The 22,732-nt window shown below is 50.7% G+C and overlaps 1 protein-coding gene across 1 annotated transcript in view; it reads left to right on the forward strand.

Annotated features, from left to right (window-relative positions):
• WDR3 (WD repeat domain 3) overlaps positions 1 to 22,732 on the forward strand; it is a 418,951-nt gene that overhangs the window by 336,771 nt on the left and 59,448 nt on the right. The gene's annotated exons all lie outside the window — the stretch shown is intronic.

Raw genomic sequence — 22,732 nt, forward strand, 5'->3', positions numbered from 1 at the left:
ATTATAAGCCACTCTGAGACTCCTTTGGGTAGTGAAGGGAAGGATAGGAGCGGGACGGTGGCTCAGTGGTAGAGCATCTGCTTGGTAAGCAGGCTCAAACCCCGGCATCTCCAACTAAAAAGGGTCCTGGCAAAGTGGTGTGAAAAACCTCAGCTTGAGACCCTGGAGAGCTGCTGCCAGTCTGAGTAGACAATACTGACTTTGATGGACCGAGGGTCTGATTCAGTAGAAGGTAGCCTCATATGTAAATGTATAATCTCCTCCTCCAAGAGCAGAAGCAACACAGTTGAGTTGAGTTTATTTGATTTTTATCCCCCCTCCCCCCCCCTCAGGCAATCTATTCTTGATGATGCGCAAGTTGTCACCGCTTCTCTTCCCTCCTCTCGTTGTCAGATCTTGAAAGCTAAGCGGGGCCAGCTCTGTTTAGTGCTCGGATGGGAGACCACCAAGGAAGCCCAGGGTTGCTGTGCAGAGGCGGGCAATGGCAAGCCACCTCTGAACGTCTCTTGCCTTGAAAATCCTACATGGCCATCGTGAGTCAACTGAGACTTGATGGCACTTTCTGCTGCCACCACCACCACCACCAAACCATTGCAAGGCGCTGAGACAGTAGAAACTCGGATGGGAATGCCTTTTTGGTGGAAAATGACATGCATAGTTACCTCTTCTGGCTGGAAGATACTCCTGTTTGTTAATCTTCTGAGTCCCTCTTCCGCTGACTGTCCCCTCCTGGTGTCTTAATTTCTGCCTGTAAAAAGCAGAGAGAGAGAGAGAGAGAGAGAGAGGTGCCAGAACTGTGCCTGTTTCTGAAGATTAATGATTTCCGTTAATTTTAGCAACCGGATGCAGAGTATTAAATATACTAAAGAATACGTGCTTAAGAAAAAGAGGAGATTCAGTTCGGATTTTCATTCGTTAATATCCCTGAAGCACAGGTCACCCTTTGAGACTCGCTGGCATGAGAACCGCAAACAGGAATTCTGCCGTTTAATTTCCATCTCAGTCATTGGAAGTATTCATTGGAGAGCCAGTTTGGTGTAGTGGTTAAGTGTGCGGACTCTTATCTGGGAGAACCGGGTTTGATTCCCCACTCCTCCACTTGCACCTGCTGGAATGGCCTTGGGTCAGCCATAGCCCTGGCAGAGGTTGTCCTTGAAAGGGCAGCTGCTGTGAGAGCCCTCTCCAGCCCCACCCACCTCACAGGGTGTTTGTTGTGGGCGAGGAAGGGAAAGGAGACTGTAGGCCATTCTGAGACTCTGTCCTTGAAAGGGCAGCTGCTGTGAGAGCCCTCTCCAGCCCCACCCACCTCACAGGGTGTTTGTTGTGGGGGAGGAAGGTAAAGGAGATTGTAGGCTGTTCTGAGACTCTGTCCTTGAAGGGGCAGCTTCTGTGAGAGCCCTCTCCAGCCCCACCCACCTCACAGGGTGTCCTGTTGTGGGGGAGGAAGGTAAAGGAGATTGTGAGCCGCTCTGAGACTCTTCGGAGTGGAGGGCGGGATATAAATCCAATATCTTCTTCTTATTATTATTCTTTATAGCAGCCTTTTGAAGGCCGTGACGATATGCTCCTCATTTCTTTCCTTCATGGACGTTCCTGTGAGCAGCGTTCCCTCTAAGCTGAGCTAGTGCGAGCTAGCTCACAGTTTTTTTTAGCCTCCAACTGACACATTTTTTTGTCTTAGCTCTGGAAAAATGGCCTCAGGGCAAGCTAATTAATGCAGTAGTTCACAACTTTAATGCCAGTAGCTCATGAAGTAGAATTTTTGCTCCAGCCTGCTTTCTAGGCCGGTGTTCCTGATTCTTTTACAGAGTGCTTTTTCAGTAGAAAAAGCCCAGCAGGCGCTCATTTGCACATCAGGCCGCACCGCTTGGCCAGGGAGCATGTGCAGATCGGGCAATCCGAAGCCCTGGCCAGCCCAGGCAGAGCTCCGCTCCGGTGGGCTCCGGCAGAAAAAAGCGCCCTGCTTTTACACAGTTTAACACCACCCCTGTGGCATTTCGATTTTATACGCCACTTAGCACGCCACTTAAATGCAATTGATGTAGAAATAACATTGGGAAACGGCACTCGTTTTAATGAGGAGAAACTGGCCAGAGGGAAAGGAAAATGACTCACAGCTCCACTTTGTGTAGGAGAGAAATGAAACTGAAAACAGGAAATCCAGAACTGAGCCCGCAGCGATGAGAACGTTGATAACATCCCTAAACCTTTCCGACATCTGAAATATGAAAATTGCCAGCAGGGCTCCATTTGTTCTACATAAGCCAAAGCCATCTCTGTGTTGGGTTACATGGATCCAGGGGTCATTTTGTAGAAAAACAGGTGGTGGAGCTCATCCAGGGATTGCTATGCAGCTGCACCTACTATTCAGTGGGCAAGGTGGGACGGAGAAGGGAGAACCTCAGAAAGGTTCAGGAGCTGTGCTCCTGTGAGCTCCTGCTGAATTCAAGGCCTGCACGGGTCCATTCCAGCATCTTGTGTCAGGGAAAGTACTTTTCTGCCAGAGAAAAGTACCCCCATTTGTGGAATAAATCCACAGGATCTGTCCCATTCCCAAACTTCCCCTGTCTTAGTTGCCGTCTCTGTGTTTTGCTAGCACTTTTGTCTACTCTTACAGTGCTGTGCTATACTCAGACCGTTTTCGCACACAGCTTGCCACAGGGTCACGTTCCTGTTCTCTCCGCAGCGTCTGTCGGATTTCCCACTATCTGCGCCGAAGTTACAGGAAGTGCCGCGGCTTTTGCGTAGCAAACGTAAACCGCTAAAACCCAGTTTACGCTAAACCGCTAAAACCCAGTTTACGTTTGCTACGCAAAAGCCGTGGCACTTCCTGTAACTCTGGCGCAGATAATGGGAAATCCGACAGACGCTGTGTGCGAAAACGGTCACAGCCACATGCTTCTGAGTAGAGTTGTCAATCTCTCGCTATGGCAGTTGATCTCCAAGTGACCAAGATCAGTTCCCCTGGAGAAAATGGCTGCTTTGGAGGGTGGACTCTATGGCATTAGAAGGATAAAGGCTCTTTCTTTTAGGGCTCATAGAATCTGACCCTCTTTTTGAAACCTGGGGGATGTTTTGAGGAGAGGCACCAGATGCTATGCTGAAAATTTGGTGCCTTTACCTCAAAAAACACCACCACCCCTGAGCCTCAAGATACCCGTGGATCAATTTTCTCTTATACCCTATGGGAATGGGTCTCTATAGGGAATAACGGAGACATCCCCCCACACTTTCTGATTATCCTGAAGCGGAAGGAGGGCCTCCAAACTGGGGGATCTTCTGCCCCCAACTGGGGATTGACAACCCTAGTCTTGACCCCAGCTCAGTGGTGTTCTTCTGTGTGTACACATGGAGTATCGATGGATCTGTACAACTGACTTATTGTAATTTCTGGACATGGGGTCAGCGTTGCAGCGAAGCCAGACTGGCCAACCAGCCCACCACCCTGACTAGGGACACCAGGGACAGAAACAGTGCACTGCTGAAGTCACTTCCTGGGTTGGAAGAGGCACCATCTTTCCAACATTTTGCCTCTTCCCCAAGAATGCCAGAAGTGAACGTTATTGACCTCTTTCCCAGGGTTGGAAGTCTGGGATTAGTTTGGTGTGATAGGGTTAGATATGGAAAGGTGAGGTCTGCCCAGCCCCTTCCTCCAATCACGGCAATACTTCAGTGATAGATGGAAGGACAGGGAACATGTGGTAGAACTCTTCATCCCCTCATCCCTCACTAAGTTTGAAGAAGAAGAAGAAGATATTTATATCCCGCCCTCCACTCCGAAGAGTCTCAGAGCGGCTCACAATCTCCTTTACTTTCCTCCCCCACAACAAACACCCTGTGAGGTGGGTGGGGCTGAGAGGGCTCTCACAGCAGCTGCCCTTTCAAGGACAACCTCTGCCAGAGCTATGGCTGACCCAAGGCCATTCCAGCAGGTGCAAGTGGAGGAGTGGGGAATCAAACCCGGTTCTCCCAGATAAGAGTCCACACACTTAACCACCACACCAAACTGGCTCTTGACAGCTCTGGGTTGGAAGATACCTGGATATTTGAGTGGGTGGAGCCTGGGAAGGGTGAGGTTTGGGAAGGGAGGAATCCCAGTGGGGTATAAACTCTTGAGTCCACCCTTCAAAGCAGCTTTTTTCTTGGTTGTCTGGAAATCAGTCATAATAGTGGGAGATCTCCAGGTGTAACCTGAAGGGCGGCAACCATACTGATTACTGAAGCCACTGTTATTGTGGTGCTCACAGCAAGAGCAGAGTAACGTCAGATTCTCTGCCTGGGATGTGGGAATGGGGAAAGGGTGTAGCCTGGTGGAAACAATTAGAACATTCCGTTCTATGCTACATTCTTGTCCATCCATCAAATTTAGGGGATGTCTAGGCATATATTTATAGGCAAGTGTGCAAATATATCTACTGGGCAAAGATAAATCTGTCTCCAAGCTTCTATCACATTTTTGAGCAGACCAAGAAACTAAACACAGACTATCAAAGTGATAGTTGCCGTTTGTAGAATTTAAAAGATAATTGTTCATGGTTGGTACCATGAATGCGCCAAATCTCATATTATCCCCCACGGCAGGGATCTCTGACCTTTCTGTGTCCATGGGTGCCTTTGGAATTCTGACACAAGGTTGGGGCCCAACCAGCTTGGTGTAGTGGTTAAGTGTGCGGACTCTTATCTGGGAGAACCGGGTTTGATTCCCCACTCCTCCACTTGCACCTGGTGACATGGTCTTGGGTCAGCCATAGCTCTGCAGAGGTTGTCCTTGAAAGGGCAGCTGCTGTGAGAGCCTCTCCAGCCCCACCCACCTCATAGGGTGTTTGTTGTGGGGGAGGAAGGTAAAGGAGATTGTGAGCCGCTCTGAGACTCTTCGGTGTGGAGGGCGGGATATAAATCCAATATCATCATCATCATCATCATCATCATCATCATCATCATCATCATCATCATCATCTTCTTCTTCTTCTTCTTCTTCTTCTTCTTCTTCTTAATTTCCCATCCAGTGCCTCTCTTCAAAACACTCCCCCCTCCAAGTTTCAAAAAGGTTGGACTGAGGGGTCCAATTCTATGTGCCCCAAAAGAAGGTGCCCCTATCCTTCGTTATTTCCAGTGGAGAGAAGGGACTTAAAAGGTGTGCGGTCCCTTTAAATGTGATGGCCAGCACTCTCTTTGGAGTTCAACCATGCTTGTCTAAACCTTGCTCCTGGCTCCACCCCCAAAGTCTCCTGGCGCCGCACCCAAAGTCCCCAGATATTTCTCGAATTGGATTTGGCAACCTTATATCCTGGCAGGTGCCTGATGTATGGTGAATTTGGGTGCCTGCAAAGTGTAGGGAGTCGGAGAGCATATCCCAGAATTCCCTGCAGGGCCCCTCTGATGACCGTTGACTCCCATGCCTGTTGCCAAACATTAGCTACAATACTGGGGCTTGTTTTCGACAACAGCGTGCAGGTCGTGTTACGCCAACAGCTATTTTAGGGTTGAAGTTATGACAGAAATGTCTCTGCACCCAGGGTCGGCACAGAAGCTGGGAGAGCATACTGTGGCTTGGATTGCAGTCCAACTAGGGTTGCCAAACTTCAGGTGGTACCGACAAGCACAACAGCTGAAATATAGGGGCACAATGAGTCCCCAAATATTACAGGAATATATTAGGAATCTTACTTCTGGAGATACAACAGTGTGTTAAGTAGTTTGTTCTTCAGTTTGGTGAGTTTGGAGAGCCAGTTTGGTGTAGTGGTTAAGCGTGTGGACTCTTATCTGAGAGAACTGAGTTTGATTCCCCACACCTCCACTTACAGCTGCTGGAATGGCCTTGGGTCAGCCACAGCTCTTGTAGGAGTTGGCCTTGAAAGGGCAGCTTCTGGGAGAGCCCTCTCAGCTCCACCCACCTCACAGGGTGTCTGTTGTGGGGGGATAAGATATAGGAGATTGTGAGCCGCTCTGAGTCTCTGATTCAGAGAGAAAGGCGGGGTATAAATCTGCAGTCTTCTTCTTCATTCTGTAGTGGTATTTGTGGAAGTGACTTACCTGTTGAATGAGCATTATCTGTTACAGACATTATTAACATTATGAGCTAGCACTTTAAGGGTATTTTTTCCTCCGTAGATGCAGCTGCTGGCGATTTGTTCAGTAGAGACTACTTAATTGTGTAAGAGGCATACAGACGTTAAGAGCCTTTAGGACTGGAAAGAAGAAACAGAGAGCAAAAAAGGTAGAGGTAGTCCCCTGTGCAAGCACCAGTCGTTTCCGACTCTGGGGTGACGTCGCATCGTGACGTTTTCACGGCAGACTTTTTTACAGGGTGGTTTGCCATTGCCTCCCCCAGTCATTGACACTTTACCCCCAGTAAGCTGGGGACTCATTTTACTGACCTCAGAAGGATGGAAGGCTGAGTCAACCTTGAGCCGGCTACCTGAACCCAGCTTCCACTGGGATTGAACTCAGGTCGTGAGCAGAGAGCAAGCTTGGACTGCAACACTGCAGCTTTACCACTCTGTGCCATGGGGCTGCAGTGTGTCGATCCGTGTAAAATTGACTCCTGTGGGTAGGTGTGATTTTTATACATGTTGAAGAGCAGGGCAAAATATAGCATGCTCGCTCTTTCTCTTTATTTTTGTGTAAGTGCAATTTGTGTACATGTTGAAGAATAGGGCAAAATGCAGCAAGCTTACACTTTCTCTTTATTTTGTGGCAGCTCCGAATAAGGATTCAAGTCATTATAAAACGCTGAGAAAGCTGTACTGAAACCGCCTGTTACCGGAAGGCATGTCTGTTCGTTTGCTGTAGATTTCTGTCTTCATCTGTGCTTGTGGAAGTGGCTTCCCTGGCGCAGTGGCCCTGGAGTGGCCCTGGAGGTGGCGCAGATAGAGCCAACAGAGCCAACAGGACAAAATAAATAGGCTGCATTATGCAGCACAGTTGAGAAAGTGCCTTATCCCATATACTGATGAAGTATATACAGGATTTGAGAACAAAATTGTTTCCGGCGGTGATATTTGGGGGATTTTTGGGGACGTCACAGGAAGTGCTGTGAAGTCACTTCCTGTTTCCGGCAGGTGACGCGGGGGAAATGATGTCACAGGAAGTGATGCCACTTCCTGTTTCCGGTGGTGGCATGACATCACCGGAAGTGCCGTCACCGGAAGTGACGTCACTTCCTGTTTCCGCGCGCGCGCAACCCCCCCCCCCAGTGTCCCTGGCTGGCCTTCAGACATTATGGTCACCCTACTCCCCTTCCCCCGCTTTCTGACGACCCTGAAGCGGGGGAAGGGCCTCCAAACCGGGGGATCCTCTGCCCCCACCTGGGGATTGGCAACCCTAATAACACCGGTCAAGATGCAGGACAGGAACCTGGAAGTGACCGACAGGCTGCTTCAGCGTGCCGCTGCGCCGGCCCCCTGGGCCCCACAATGATGGGACTGATGCCACAGGGACGGGCTCGAAACACTCTATAACCCCTCAAAAGAACAGCAGTCTAGCTCGCTTCCCCGAGCCCTGCCGCCATAAGCCTCAAGAGGGCTCATTTTGCGGCATCTCCCGGCGGGAGGGTGGCACCCGCACGGGACACATATCAAATGAAAGAGGGGGCGCAGGGCTATCAGAAACAGCCGGCGGAGGGAGTCGGGAGACCACTCCACTGGGGGATCCACACCCGAAAGTGATGAAGGTGGCGCAGATAGAGCCAACAGAGCCAACAGGACAAAATAAATAGGCTGCATTATGCAGCACAGTTGAGAAAGTGCCTTATCCCATATACTGATGAAGTAAATACAGGATCTGAGAACAAAATTGCACTAGAAGACCCAAACACAAAGCTCCCTTACACTGAATCAGTGCTTGGGTCCACCAAAGTCAGTATTGTCACATAAGAGAAGCCCTGTTGGATCAGGCCAGTGGCCCCTCCAGTCCAACACTCTGCGTCACATAATAACATAAGAGAAGCCCTGTTGGATCAGGCCAGTGGCCCATCCAGTCCAACACTCTGCATCACATAACAACATAAGAGAAGCCCTGTTGGATCAGGCCAGTGGCCCATCCAGTCCAACACTCTGCGTCACATAACAACATAAGAGAAGCCCTGTTGGATCAGGCCAGTGGCCCATCCAGTCCAACACTCTGCATCACATAACAACATAAGAGAAGCCCTGTTGGATCAGGCCAGTGGCCCATCCAGTCCAACACTCTGCGTCACATAAGAACATAAGAGAAGCCCTGTTGGATCAGGCCAGTGGCCCATCCAGTCCAACACTCTGCGTCACATAACAACATAAGAGAAGCCTGTTGGATCAGGCCAGTGGCCCATCCAGTCCAACACTCTGCGTCACATAACAACATAAGAGAAGCCCTGTTGGATCAGGCCAGTGGCCCATCCAGTCCAACACTCTGCGTCACATAACAACATAAGAGAAGCCCTGTTGGATCAGGCCAGTGGCCCATCCAGTCCAACACTCTGCGTCACATAAGAACATAAGAGAAGCCCTGTTGGATCAGGCCAGTGGCCCATCCAGTCCAACACTCTGCGTCACATAAGAACATAAGAGAAGCCCTGTTGGATCAGGCCAGTGGCCCATCCAGTCCAACACTCTGCGTCACATAAGAACATAAGAGAAGCCCTGTTGGATCAGGCCAGTGGCCCATCCAGTCCAACACTCTGCATCACACAAGAACATAAGAGAAGCCCTGTTGGATCAGGCCAGTGGCCCATCCAGTCCAACACTCTGCGTCACATAAGAACATAAGAGAAGCCCTGTTGGATCAGGCCAGTGGCCCATCCAGTCCAACACTCTGCGTCACATAAGAACATAAGAGAAGCCCTGTTGGATCAGGCCAGTGGCCCATCCAGTCCAACACTCTGCATCACATAAGAACATAAGAGAAGCCCTGTTGGATCAGGCCAGTGGCCCATCCAGTCCAACACTCTGCGTCACATAAGAACATAAGAGAAGCCCTGTTGGATCAGGCCAGTGGCCCATCCAGTCCAACACTCTGCATCACATAACAACATAAGGAGGGAGGGAGGGAAGGAAGGAAGGAAGGGAGAAAGGGAGGGAGGGAAGAAGGGAAGAAAGGAAGAAGGGAGGGAGGGAAGGAAGGAAGGAAGGGAGGGAAGGGAGGGAGGAAGGAAGGGAGGGAAGGAAGGAAGGAAGGAAGGAAGGAAGGAAGGAAGGAAGGAAGGAAGGAAGGAAGGAAGGAAGGAGGGAAGGAAGGAAGGAAGGGGGAGGGAGGGAGGGAAGGAAGGAAGGAAGGGGGAGGGAGGGAGGGAGGGAAGGAAGGAAGGAAGGAAGGGGGGAGGGAGGGAAGGAAGGAAGGAAGAAAGGAAGGGAGGAGGGAGGGAAGGAAGGAAGGCAAGGGAGGGAGGGAAGGAAGGAAGAAAGGAAGGGAGGGAGGAGGGAGGGAAGGAAGGAAGGAAGGGAAGGGAGTGAGGGAAGGAAGGAAGAAAGGAAGAAAGGGAGGAGGGAGGGAGGGAGGGAGGGAAGGAAGGAAGGAAGGGAAGGGAGTGAGGGAAGGAAGGAAGGGAGGGAGGGAGGGAGGAGGGAGGGAAGAAAGGAAGGCCGCCCCCCGCCCCCCCCCCGCTTTCGGCCCCCTTACCTTATTCCAGGGCGGCGGATCCAGCGGCGGCGGCGGCGGGGAGTCCTCCGGCGGCGGCCTCGCGGCGAGGGAGGGAGGGAGCTGCCGGGGCTGGCCTCTGGAGGCCTCCAGGGACCAGCGCCGGGCCTCTCCGCTACCGGCGCTGGCCTCTGGAGGCCTCCAGGGACCAGCGCCGGCTGCTCCGCGGCTTCCCCGCGGCCTCCGCTGGTCCCTGGAGGCCCTCCAGAGACTCTGGAGGGCCTCCAGGGACCAGCGGAGGCCGCGGGGGAAGCCTTCGCTGGCCGGCGCTGGTCCCCGAAGGCCTTCCAGAGGCTCTGGAAGGCCTTCCGGGACCAGCGCCGGGTGCCCCGCGGCTTCCCCGCGGCCTCCGCTGGTCCCTGGAGGCCCTCCAGAGACTCTGGAGGGCCTCCAGGGACCAGCGGAGGCCGCGGGGAAGCCTTCGCTGGCCGGCACTGGTCCCCGAAGGCCTTCCAGAGCCTCTGGAAGGCCTTCCGGGACCAGCGCCGGGTGCCCCCGCGGCTTCCCCCCGGCCTCCGCTGGTCCCTGGAGGCCCTCCAGAGACTCTGGAGGGCCTCCAGGGACCAGCGGAGGCCGCGGGGAAGCCTTCGCTGGCCGGCGCTGGTCCCCGAAGGCCTTCCAGAGGCTCTGGAAGGCCTTCCGGGACCAGCGCCGGGTGCCCCGCGGCTTCCCCGCGGCCTCCGCTGGTCCCTGGAGGCCCTCCAGAGACTCTGGAGGGCCTCCAGGGACCAGCGGAGGCCGCGGGGAAGCCTTCGCTGGCCGGCGCTGGTCCCGGAAGGCCTTCCAGAGCCTCTGGAAGGCCTTCCGGGACCAGCGCCGGGTGCCCCGCGGCTTCCCCGCGGCCTCCGCTGGTCCCTGGAGGCCCTCCAGAGACTCTGGAGGGCCTCCAGGGACCAGCGGAGGCCGCGGGGAAGCCTTCGCTGGCCGGCGCTGGTCCCCGAAGGCCTTCCAGAGGCTCTGGAGGGCCTCCAGGGACCAGCGGAGGCCGCGGGGAAGCCTTCGCTGGCCGGCGCTGGTCCCCGAAGGCCTTCCAGAGCCTCTGGAAGGCCTTCCGGGACCAGCGCCGGGTGCCCCGCGGCTTCCCCGCGGCCTCCGCTGGTCCCTGGAGGCCCTCCAGAGACTCTGGAGGGCCTCCAGGGACCAGCGGAGGCCGCGGGGAAGCCTTCGCTGGCCGGCGCTGGTCCCCGAAGGCCTTCCAGAGCCTCTGGAAGGCCTTCCGGGACCAGCGCCGGGTGCCCCGCGGCTTCCCCGCGGCCTCCGCTGGTCCCTGGAGGCCCTCCAGAGACTCTGGAGGGCCTCCAGGGACCAGCGGAGGCCGCGGGGAAGCCTTCGCTGGCCGGCGCTGGTCCCCGAAGGCCTTCCAGAGGCTCTGGAAGGCCTTCCGGGACCAGCGCCGGGTGCCCCGCGGCCTCTCCGCGGCCTCCGCTGGTCGCTGGAGGCCCTCCAGAGTCTCTGGAGGGCTTCCAGCGACCAGCGGAGGCCACGGAGAGGCCTCCACCACTGCCGCCGGGCCCCGCGCAGCGGGCGGGGAAGGCGGGGAGTGAGGGTGGGAGCGTCCCTGCGCGTGCGCAGGGGCCCTGCGCAGGCGCAGGGACGCTCCCTCCCTCACTCCCCGCCTTCCCCGCCCGCGCCCGCGGCCCACCGGCTCCGGGGCTGCCTAAACCGGGACCTTTAATGGTCCCGGTATAGGCAGCCCGGGATCCGGGATTGGGTGGCCAGATCCGGGAATGTCCCGGGAGACCGGGACGGTCTGGCCACCCTAAAGGGGAGGGAAATGTCTGCTGCCTGGGAACTCTATTATTCCCTATAGAGATTTATTCCCATAGAAAATAATGGAGAATTGATACGCGGGTATCTGGGGCTCTTGGGGGGGCTGTTTTTTGGGGTAGAGGCACCACATTTTCAGCATAGCATCTAGTGCCTCTCCCCAAAATACCCCCTAAGTTTCAAAACGATTGGACCAGGGGGTCCAATTCTATGAGCCCCAAAAGAAGGTGCCCCTATCCTTCATTATTTCCTATGGAAGGAAGGCATTGAAAAGGTGTGCCATCCCTTTAAATGTGATGGCCAGAACTCCCTTTGGAGTTCAATTATGCTTGTCACAGCCTTGATCTTGGTTCCACCCCCAAAGTCTCCTGGCTCCACCCCCAAAGTCCCCCAGATATTTCTTGAATTGGACTTGGCAACCCTATTGTTGAATGAATATTATCAGTTCTCATGGACTGTTTGATGGCTTGAAAGAATTCACCATGGGAGCAAGAAAGAGTTTATACTGAAAGCTCCAACATGGAGAATAAGAGAGAAGGGACTATCACAGAGAATAAGAGAGAAGGGAATTGAAAACAGATCAGCCAGTATCATCATGCCCCTGTAGAAATCGATGGTGCGTCCTCATTTGGAGTACTGTGTACAATTCTGGTCACCGCACCTCAAAAAAGATATTCTAGCATTGGAAAAAGTGCAGAAAAGAGCAACGATAATGATTAAAGGGTTGGAACACTTTCTCTATGAAGAAAGGTTAAAATGCTTGGGGCTCTTTAGCTTGGAGAAACGTGGACTGAGGGGTGACATGATAGAGGTTTACAAGATTATGCATGGGATAGAGAAGGTAGAGAAAGAAGTACTTTTCTCCCTTTCTCACAATATGAGAACTTGTGGACTTTCAATGAAATTGCTGAGCAGTTGGGTTAGAATGGATAAAAGGAAGTACTTCTTTACCCAAAGGGTGATTAACACGTGGAATTCACTGCTACAGGAGGTGGTGATGGCTGCCAGCATAGACAGCTTCAAGAGAGGATTGGATAAACATGGAGCAGAGGTCCATCATTAGCCCCAGCCTATTGATGGAACTCTCTGTCTGGGGCAGTGATGCTCTGTATTCTTGGTGCTTGGGGAGGGGCAACAGTGGGAGGGCTTCTAGTGTCCTGGCCTCACTGGTGGACCTCCTGAGGGCACCTTTTTTGGCCGCTATGTGCCACAGAGTGTTGGCCTGGGTGGGCCATTGGTCTGATCCAACATGGCTTCTCTTATGTCATGTTCACTCTTTTCAAGAAGAGGAAGTGAGGATTTCTCATGGGACTGTGTTCTATCGTTGTACGGGTGTAAACGATGGTCAAATGAATATTGTTACTAGACGTTATTGATTTAAAAGCGTGTAAAATGTTTATATAATATTTGGGGACTCATTGTGCTCCTATATTTCAGCTGTTGTGCTTATCCGTCTCCAGTGATGCTGAAACCCTGTTTTGCGTTGAGAAAACTTCAGGTGGTGGCTGGAGGTCCTTGGGACTTGCAACTGGTCTCCAAGTAACAGAGATCAGTTGCCCAGGAGGAAATGGCTGCTTTGGAAGGTGGACTGTATAGCAATAAAACGTGCTGTGGTCCCTCCTCTCCTGAAACCCCATCCAGGGCTTTTTTGAGCAGGAACGCACAGCAATACAGTTCTGGCTGGCTTGGTGTCAGGGTGTGTGTCATGTATTATAGTTCTCATTAGGGTACTAGCAGGGCTCTTTTTTGTAGCAGGAGCTTCGCATATTAGGCCACAACCCCCTGATGTAGCCAATCCTCCTGGAGCTTACAGGAGGCCCTGGAATAAGAGCCCTGTAAGCTCTTGGAGGATTGGCTACTTCAGAGTGTGCGGCCTAATATGCAAAGGAATTCCTGCTGCAAAAAAAGCCTTGGGTACTAGGCTCGAGCTTGGAGTGTGCTTCCGTGACTCTACCGGATCCTGATGCTTGCATTCCGATTGGCCGTTCTCTTAGAACCAGCCAATCGGGACGTAAGGCATTTCTTCCAGGAAATGCAAATGAAGGATCCTGGAGTAGGCTTCCCAATCCCCAGGTCCCAGAGGGGGATCCCCCGGTTTTACAGGCTTCCCCCCCTCCCCCAGCCAGCTGGCCAGCGGGGGAAACCCCACCCCCACAGCCATCATGCACCACCATGAACGATTCCCATAGGGAATGATGGGGAATTGAGCCGCTGGTATCGGGGGCCCTGGGGGGGCTCTTTTTTGAGATAGATGCACCAAATTTTCAGTATAGCATCTAGTGCCTCTCCCCAAAATACCTCCCAAGTTTCAAAAAGTTTGGACCAGGGGGTCCAATTCTATGAGCCCCAAAAGAAGGTGCCCCTATCCTTCATTATTTCCTATGAAAGGAAGGCATTTAAAAAGATATGCAGTCCCTTTAAATGTGATGGCCAGGACTCCCTTGAAGTTCAATTATGCTTGTCACACCCTTGCTCTTGGCTCCACCCCAAAGTCTCCTGGCCCCACCCCCAAAGTCTCCTGGCTCCATCCCCAAAGCCCCCAGATATTTCTTGAATTGGACTTGGCAACCCTATCCTGGAGAGACGAATAGGAGGGATTGCTGCCATCTAGAAGGGGCGTGTTTTACTCGGCCACAGTGTATATGTTGAGTTGAGTTGCTCGTTTGTGACTGTTTCGTCTTGAAGAAACCGCTGCTGCTTACATAACAGTTGACTGAACTCCCTTTACAATAGGGTGTGACCTAATGTGCCAATGAGTTCCTGCTGGGCTTTTTCTACAAAAAAAAAAAGCCCTGACCCTACCCTTCCTAGGCTCCACCCCCCCCCCCCCAAAAAAAAACTCCAGTTATTTCCCAAATAAGAACTAGCAACCTTATCCTCAGAGCTGGATTAACGATCAAGCCAAGCTGGCACTGGTCTATGGTCCCTAGGGTTGCCAATCCCCAGGTGGGGGCAGGGGATCCCCCGGTTTGGAGGCCCTCCCCCCGCTTCAGGGTCGTCAGAAAGCAGGGGGAGGGGAGGGAAATGTCTGCTGGGAACTCTATTATTCCCTATGGAGATTTATTCCCATAGAAAATAATGGAGATTTGATCTGTGGGTATCTGGGGCTTTGGGGTGGGCCCCTGTTTTTTGAGGTAGAGGCACCAAATTTTCGGTACAGCATCTAGTGCCTCTCCCCAAAATATCCCCCAAGTTTCAAAGCGATTGGACCAGGGAGTCCAATTCTATGAGCCCCAAAAGAAGGTGCCCCTATCCTTCATTATTTCCTATGGAAGGAAGGCCTTGAAAAGTTGTGCCGTCCCTTTGAATGTGATGGCCAGAACTCCCTTTGGAATTCAATTATGCTTTTCACAGCCTTGATCTTGGCTTCACCCCTAATGTCTCCTGGCTGCAACCCCAAAGTCTCCTGGCTCCACCCCCAAAGTCCCCAGATATTTCTTAAATTGGACTTTGCAACCCTAATGGGCCCCCACGCCCTTAGGGGCCCCAGACTGGCTTTCCCCCTCGGTTTTCCCCCTGTTTGCAGCCCTCCCAGCCTCCATGTGCAGCCAGCAACTGAGCGGGTCTTTGCCCAACTTGCCTGGTGCGGCTGATGCTGGCATCATTGCCAAGTTTGCCTCTCTCTGCCTCTCCCTTGCAGCTTAGTCAAAGGGACTTTTTAAGAAGGTGCCTGCAGGCTGCTGTGGGGGAGGCGGGGGGGGGCACTCAGGAGCTGAGATAATTTGCGAGGGCCCCCCCCCCAAGATTTTGAGTGCCCAGGGGCCTCCACAAGGTTTAATCTGGCACTGCCGATCCTCTGCAAACTTTAAAGCAAGGAGGTCCCTCCAGGCCTCGAGTTCAGCAAGAGCTCAAAGGAGCACAGCTCCTGAACCTTTCTGACAGTTCTCCCTCTTCCTCCTCACCTTGTTCATTGGACAGTAGGTGCAGCTGCATAAGGATCCCTGGATGAGCTCCAGCACCTATTTTTCTACAAAACGATCCCTGGGTCCCACAGAGTGGAATGGGCCATGCCCCTAAATGAAAATGCATAAAACTGGGCATCCAGGCCAATTTCAAGAAAAGGTTTGGTTTTGCGGGGGGTTTTTTTTTGCAACTGAAGCGCTTTTGGAATGCATTCAGGAAATATTACATCACAACTGAGAATGCACTTTGATTTTCTAGGAAGGATTTGTGAGTAGGAGATTAGATTCTGGCTGGCTTCTGCTCATGTTTTCCACGCACATTCCTCTACAGAAATAACGGGTGGGGGGTGGAATTCTCCTGTAGAGTAAAACATTACGTCTGAATTGGCCCTCCGTATGGGCAAAGCCTCCATTCATTTAGCACTTGGAAGGGGGAAAAAAAAAAAAAACCAGAGAGGCGCATTTGTTCCAGGCAGCCTTTATGGAGACTTACCATTCTACGAGAGTTCAGGGAGCAAGCTTGCTACATCTGGGCAACATAACCACATATCTTGGATATTTTTGGACTTCGATCAATTTTTGAATTTCTTCCCCCCCCCCTCTCGACCCCCTCCCCCTTCGATTGGGACCCGAAGCAGCGGCAGCTACGTTCCAGCCTTCTGTCTCTGATGATAGATGAGTCCATAGCTTTGAAAACATGGACAGAGAGAGAGAGAAACAGAGAGAGAGAGAGAGAGATTGGACTCAGCACAACACAGATGTTGCCATGGAGCCGGATTTGGCTTTCATGGGAACGCTGGAGCCGGAGCGCGGAAGAGGATTCGATGCCGGCCTCAACTGGAAAGCAAAATATTAACGGCTGACCTGGCGGGACACATGCTTGCCCGGAATATTTGGTTACTGGCAGTGGATTGGCCAGCATCTGATCGGCAGGGGGGATTCTTTTTCCAAGGGCAATACAGTGATGAGGCAAAAAAATAAAGTTCCAGCTGAAATAATGATTTGTATGATGGTGTGTGTGTGGAGAGACAGACAGAGACAGGGAGAGAGAGACACAGAAAGAGAAATCTTCATCAGTTCTCATCTGAAGAATGTATTTCTGGATCTTGAAAGAGAACCAGAAGAACGTAAGAAGAACCATGCTGGGTCAAACCAAAGGCCCACCTACTTCAGGAGCCTGCTCACAAAATGGCTGACCAGCTGCCTCTTGGGAACCCACGCTTATGAGGAATGTCTTCTCTCCGAATCACAGACCCCAAACCCAAAAGGTCAAATATCAAATATTTGAGAAAGAACAGCATAAGTTGCAATATGAATTCTAACAGCAGAAAAGCACAATGGCTGGATCAGCCCATATGACTGAAGACACTGCAACAACCAGTATACCCAGGGCTTCTTTTTTTTTTTGTAGAAAAGGCCAGTGGGATCTCATTTGCATGTTAGACCACAGCCCCTGACATCACCAGCAGGAACTCATTTGTATATTAGGCCACAGCCCCTGACACCAGCCAGTTCCTGCTCAAAAAAGGCCTTGATATTATGTACAATAAACGGAGTAATAAAGTCGGACCTCTACCCTCCAAAATCTCCAGGAATTTCCCAAGCCGAAGCTGGCAACCCTACCTGCGAGTCCTTGCAGCTCCGCCTCTTGTGAAGTGATATATCCGTACTCTGACTTGGCTTTTCCTATTCAGAAGAAGAAGAAGATATTGGATTTGGGAGAGCCAGTCTGGTGTAGTGCTAAAGTGTGCGGACTCTTATCTGGGAGGACCGGGTTTGATTCCCCACTCCTCCACTTGCGCCTGCTAGCATGGCCTTGGGTCAGCCGTAGCTCTGGCAAAGGGTGTCCTTGAAAGGGCAGCTGCTGTGAGAGCCCTCTCCAGCCCCACCCACCTCACAGGGTGTCTGTTGTGGGGGAGGAAGGTAAAGGAGATTGTGAGCCACTCTGAGACTCTTCGGAGTGGAGGGCGGGATATAAATCCAATATCTTCTTCTTATATCCCTCCCTCCACTCCAAAGAGTCTCAGAGCGGCTCACAATCTCCTTTACCTTCCTCCTCCACAACAGACACCCTGTGAGGTGGGTGGGGCTGGAGAGGGCTCTCACAGCAGCTGCCCTTTCAAGGACAACCTCTGCCAGAGCTACGGCTGACCCAAGGCCATTCCAGCAGGTGCAAGTGGAAGAGTGGGGAATCAAACCCGGTTCTCCCAGATAAAGAGTCCGCACACTTAACCACTACACCAAACTGGCTCTCCACAGAGACATGGCACGCTACGGGATTCCGAGTAGTATTACAGCAGTACCTTTGTACGACCGACGACGAAAAATATCGCCCTTGCCAATTTGGTTGCTGTTTAAAGCTGTTTGGGATCTGAGATGTATAAACAGCTTCATAGGGTCATAAAAGAAAAGCTTCTGTAAATTCCAAATCTCTCCTGAGGTAACACATTTAATCTCCCATTTTGCAAAGTATTCCCCTGAGGGAAAATACATATACAAACGCCACGAAGCAGCGATGAACAAGATTCCCTAAAAACAGCACCCAAAGATCCCAGAGAGGCAGGGTTGCCAACTGTGGGTTGGGAAATACCTGGACATTTGGGGGCGGAGCCTAGGAAGGGCAGGGTTTGAGAAAGGAATGTTTTGGAGGGTAGAGGTCCAGCTTTATTACTCCATTTATTGTACGTAATATCATATTTCACTTCATCATCCCTCAGTCTTCTTGTTCCTGCTCTGTCTGTACGATATTCTGCTTTCCAGGAAACATTCTGTTGGCTGGGTAAACACGGCTGGGTAAACTGAGAGAGCCAGTTTGGTGAAGTGGTTAAGTGCGCAGACTCTTATCTGGGAGAACCGGGTTTGATTTCCCCACTCCTCCACTTGCAGCTGCTGATGTGACCTTGAGTCAGTCACAAGTCCTCACAGAGCTGTTCCTCTCAAAAGCAGTTTCTGTCAGAGCTCTCTCAGCTCCACCTACCTCACAGGGTGTCTGTTGTGAGGAGGGGACGGGAAAGGCAATTGTAAGCCACTCTGAGTCTCCTTTGAGTAGTGAAGGGTGGGATATAACTCTAATCTCCTCCTCCTCTTTTAATGTAATAAACCATTTATTTTAACCATTTATTTTAACAAATAAAGTTCACAATCATATAACAGTAAGGAGCAATATCAATGAGCAGTACATAAAGTGCTAACCCAAGGGTGTTAAACATGGCCTGGGGGCCAAATCAGGTCCCCAGATGGCTCCTTTCAGACCCCTGAGCAACTGACTGTCATCTGCTTTCTTCTCCCCCCTCACTTGCTTCCTTCTGCATACCAACTTGCTTTGCCAGGCTTGCTCAATTGCATAGGAGATGATGATAATAATAATAATAATATTTAATTTATATCCCGCCCTCCGCGCCGAAGCAAGCTCAGGGCAGCTCACATAGCAGAACATAAAATACAAACATTACAATAATAAAAGCACACTGGTTACATAACAAATTACATATTGCAGTTCACATATATATTATTACGTTAAAACCATCTAATTAAAACCATCAAATCAAGATAAAGAGCAAAACCTCTGCTTTCTCCATTGGCTGAGGCTCTTCCCTTGGGGAGGAAGGGGGGGAAGGGATAGCTTGCTTTGCCTGGCTGTCTCAACCACACAGCAGAGCCTCTCTTCCTACTATTGGCTGAGGCTCCTCCCCCTCCTGGTCCCCTGGAGAAGGAAGGAAAGAGGCGAAGCCTCCTCTGCCCAGTTCTCTGGATCCCATGGGATGTATCTATAAAGAAAGCACCTTTAAGACCAATGAGTGTTAATATTTTAAGCATGTTTTATTTTAAGCTTTAAAAAAAAAATCTTTAATTTTGTTTGTCTGTGTCCTTTATAAAGTTTATATCTCTGCTACCTGGCATGGCATTTTATGACACACAGGGCCCAGCCTGACAAGGTCTCATTTTGACTTTGTCAGTCCCCATAACAAATGAGTTTGACACCCCTGTGCTAACTGGTTACTGGTATAAGAAGTTTATTTTTCATATATTTTTACATTAAACATACAATATATTGATCACCTTTATCCAATCCAATCCAAATACCTTTATTGGCATAGAAATAAAAAAAGTACAGCATGGCAAATTTACATAGAGGGCGTTTTCCCACAGAGCTTACCTCAGAGCGACGTCCCTCTTCACCGCGCAGCGTCTGCGTGGATTTCCCACCAACTGCTCCGCATAACCAGGAAGTGCCGGACCTTTTGCGTCGCAGATGTAAACCGCTAAAAACCAGTTTACATTAGCGACGCAAAAGCCGCGGCTCTTCCTGGTTATGTGGAACAGTTGGTGGAAAAACGCCCAGAGTTTCAGTTATAAAAACCAGCCAAACGTCAAGAAGGGGAGCTCGTCTTTTGCTCCATGATTGTTATGCAGGACCTGATCTACATGCTTTTTGAGGGGGGGGGGAGACAAAGTTAAAAAATGACACCCCCTTATGGGCCCATTCTATTTTATGCTCCCATAGAATACAATGGGCTCCATACCCAATTTGGCGCCCCCCCTCCATCGGTGCCCAGGGCAAGCACCCCTCCCTCTGCCCACCCCCCCTAGATCTGGCCCTATTATGGCAGCCAAACAATACTTTGCAACTAGGTTTGTGATATGGGAACATCGATCAGATAGCAGAAAGAAAACTAACTTCGCTTCAGATAATCCATAAAGGTTAGACAGAATAGGTTTGAATGTACAGTCCCGCACTTCCCCATAAAAATCACAATGGAGTTAAGACATGGGCAGAATTTTTCCTGATGATCACCATTATCCACGAACAGTACTCCTTTAGCGAACAATCTCTAAATTATCGAGCATTGCTTAATTAAGTTTCAAAAGTACCTCATTTCCCTATTGTATGGGCAAGACACCATTTTCTGTTAAACAGTGAATCATCGGATACCAGATCTCCACAAATTTGGAGGATGCATGTTCCTGTGTGTGTAAAGGTATTGTGTTGGGGGAGGAAATAATGCCAGCAAGTCCACCCTCCAAAGCAATCATTTACTTTAGGGAAATTGATCTCGATCAGGGCTTTTTTGGTAGAAAAAGTCCAGCAGGAACTCATTTGCATATCAGCGGAGGAGTGCAGAATTGAACCGCATTCTTCAGATTAAAGTCCGTCGTGCTTAACCGCTGTACCACATTGAGTCTCAAGGTGGATAACACAAAGTGTCAATACAGTCAATCAAATGAGACATTCAATAACCGATGCATTAGGATATTAGAAATCTGGAACCGACGGAAATAACCGAAGCTTAGCATTTAGTATTAGCGTGACACATGAAGCCGTGCAAAAATTACATAACGGGCCTACTTGCAATAAGCGATACGCAGCAGTATAGAGCACAGTTTTGATTATTTATTCAAGTAAGTTTGGATGCGATCACACCTACTAAATTATGCCCTTTCAATCCACTTTTAATGCACTTTCCAACTGGATTTTGCAAGTTCACACAGTAAAATCCAGTTGGAAAGGGCATTGAAAGTGGATTGAAAGTGCATTATTTAGTGCAGGGGTATCAAACCTGTGGCCCAAGGGCTAGATCAGGCACCTGGAGGGTTCCTATCAGGCCCGTGAGCAACTGGCTGTTATCTCCTTCCTTATCCCTCTCTCTTGCTTCCTTCTGCATCACAACTTGCTTTGCCAGGCTTGCTCAATCACACAGGAGCTACAGAGCAAAGCCTCTATTTTTTCCATTGGCTGAGGCTTCTCCCTTGAAGAGGAAGAGGGGGGAGGGATAGCTTGCTTTGTCAGGCTCTCTCAATCACACAGCAGAGTTACTGAGCCAAGTCACTTTTCCTTCTATTGGCTGAGGCTTCTGTCAGTTATTAGAGACCATTAAATAAATAACTTGACAGTTAACCTCTCAGTTATCAGAGACCATTAAATAAACAATGTATTGCAAGAGTGCTAATGTTTAAAGAGTGTTTTCTTTAAAGTTTTTTTAAAACAAAAATCTTTATTTGAGTTTGTCTGTGGCACCTCTTTTTCTACTAAATGACCTCTGCTGCAGACCCCTGCTCTCTCAATCAGACAGCAGAGTTACTGAACCAAGTCACTTTTCCTTCTATTGGCTGAGGCTCCTCAGAGCAAGACCAGTCAGTTATTAGAGACTGTTACATAAACAAAACATTGCAAGAATGCTAATGTTTAAAGCATGTTTTATTTATTTTATTTTTTAAAAAAATTATTTGTGTTTGTCTCTGGCACCTCTTTTTCTACTAAATCACCCCTGCTGCAGACCATAAAACTTTTTCAGGGAGGGAGCCCCAGAGAAACGTGGGTCCCAGACAGCTCAAGGCCTTGAAAGTCAATACCACAACTCTGAACCCACCACCGAGAGCCTGTGCAGCTGATGAAGCACTCGTTGAATATGTGCAGTTTGTTGTGTGGTAGGACAGTGGAAGGCGCTTTGGGAAGAGAGGGGTTGAGTGTGGGAAGCATGTTATGTAGGGTTGCCAAGTCCAATTTAAGAAATATCTGGGGACTTTGGGGGTGGAGCCAGGAAACTTTGGGGGTGGAGCCAGGAGACATTAGGGGTGGAGCCAAGATCAAGGCTGTGACAAGCATCATTGAACTCCAAAGGGAGTTCTGGCCATCACATTTAAAGGGACGGCACACCTTTTCAATTCCTTCCTTCCATAGGAAATCATGAAGGATAGAGGCACCTTCTTTTGGGGTTCATAGAATTGGACCCCCTGGTCCAATCTTTTTGAAACTTGGGGGGTATTTTGGGGAGAGGCACTAGATGCTATACGGAAAATTTGGTGTCTCTACCCCAAAAAACAGCCCCCCCAGAGCCCCAGATACCCGCAGATTCTCCATGATTTTCTATGGGAATAAATCTCCATAGGGAATAATGAGAGTTCCCAGCAGACATTTCCCTCCCCTCCCCCCGCTTTCTGACGACCCTGAAGCGGGGGGAGGGTCTCCAAACTGGGGGATCCCCTGCCCCCACCTGGGGATTGGCAACCCTAATGTTATGACAGCCCTGCATGCTTCTCTGGCAATTCAAGGGGAACTCTAGCCACTAACTGGGGTCATGGCCTCTGAAGAGATGGTGAAAGATTGGTGGAACTACAGCTTGGGTCTGTTTCTGCAAGAAGAAGATATTGAATTTATACCCTGCCCTTCGCCCTGAATCTCAGTGTTTCAGAGCGGCTTCCAATCTCCTTTACCTTCCTTCCTCACAACACCCACATTGATTTCCCCACTAGCCTTATGCTCCTCTCACACACCTCTTCTCAGCAGGGCTTCTGTTGGATTTTACACTATCTGCCCCCGGGGTTGCAGCTCGCTCCGCCTTTTCCGTGCAGTGAACAAGAGCCTCTAAAAACCGGTTTCTGTTTGCAGCGCGAAAAGGGCAGAGCAAATTGCAGCCCCCGGGGCAGGTAGTGTGGAATCCGACAGAAGCCCT

Source organism: Heteronotia binoei, chromosome 4 (genome assembly GCF_032191835.1).
Source record: "Heteronotia binoei isolate CCM8104 ecotype False Entrance Well chromosome 4, APGP_CSIRO_Hbin_v1, whole genome shotgun sequence".
Lineage (NCBI taxonomy): Eukaryota > Metazoa > Chordata > Lepidosauria > Squamata > Gekkonidae > Heteronotia > Heteronotia binoei.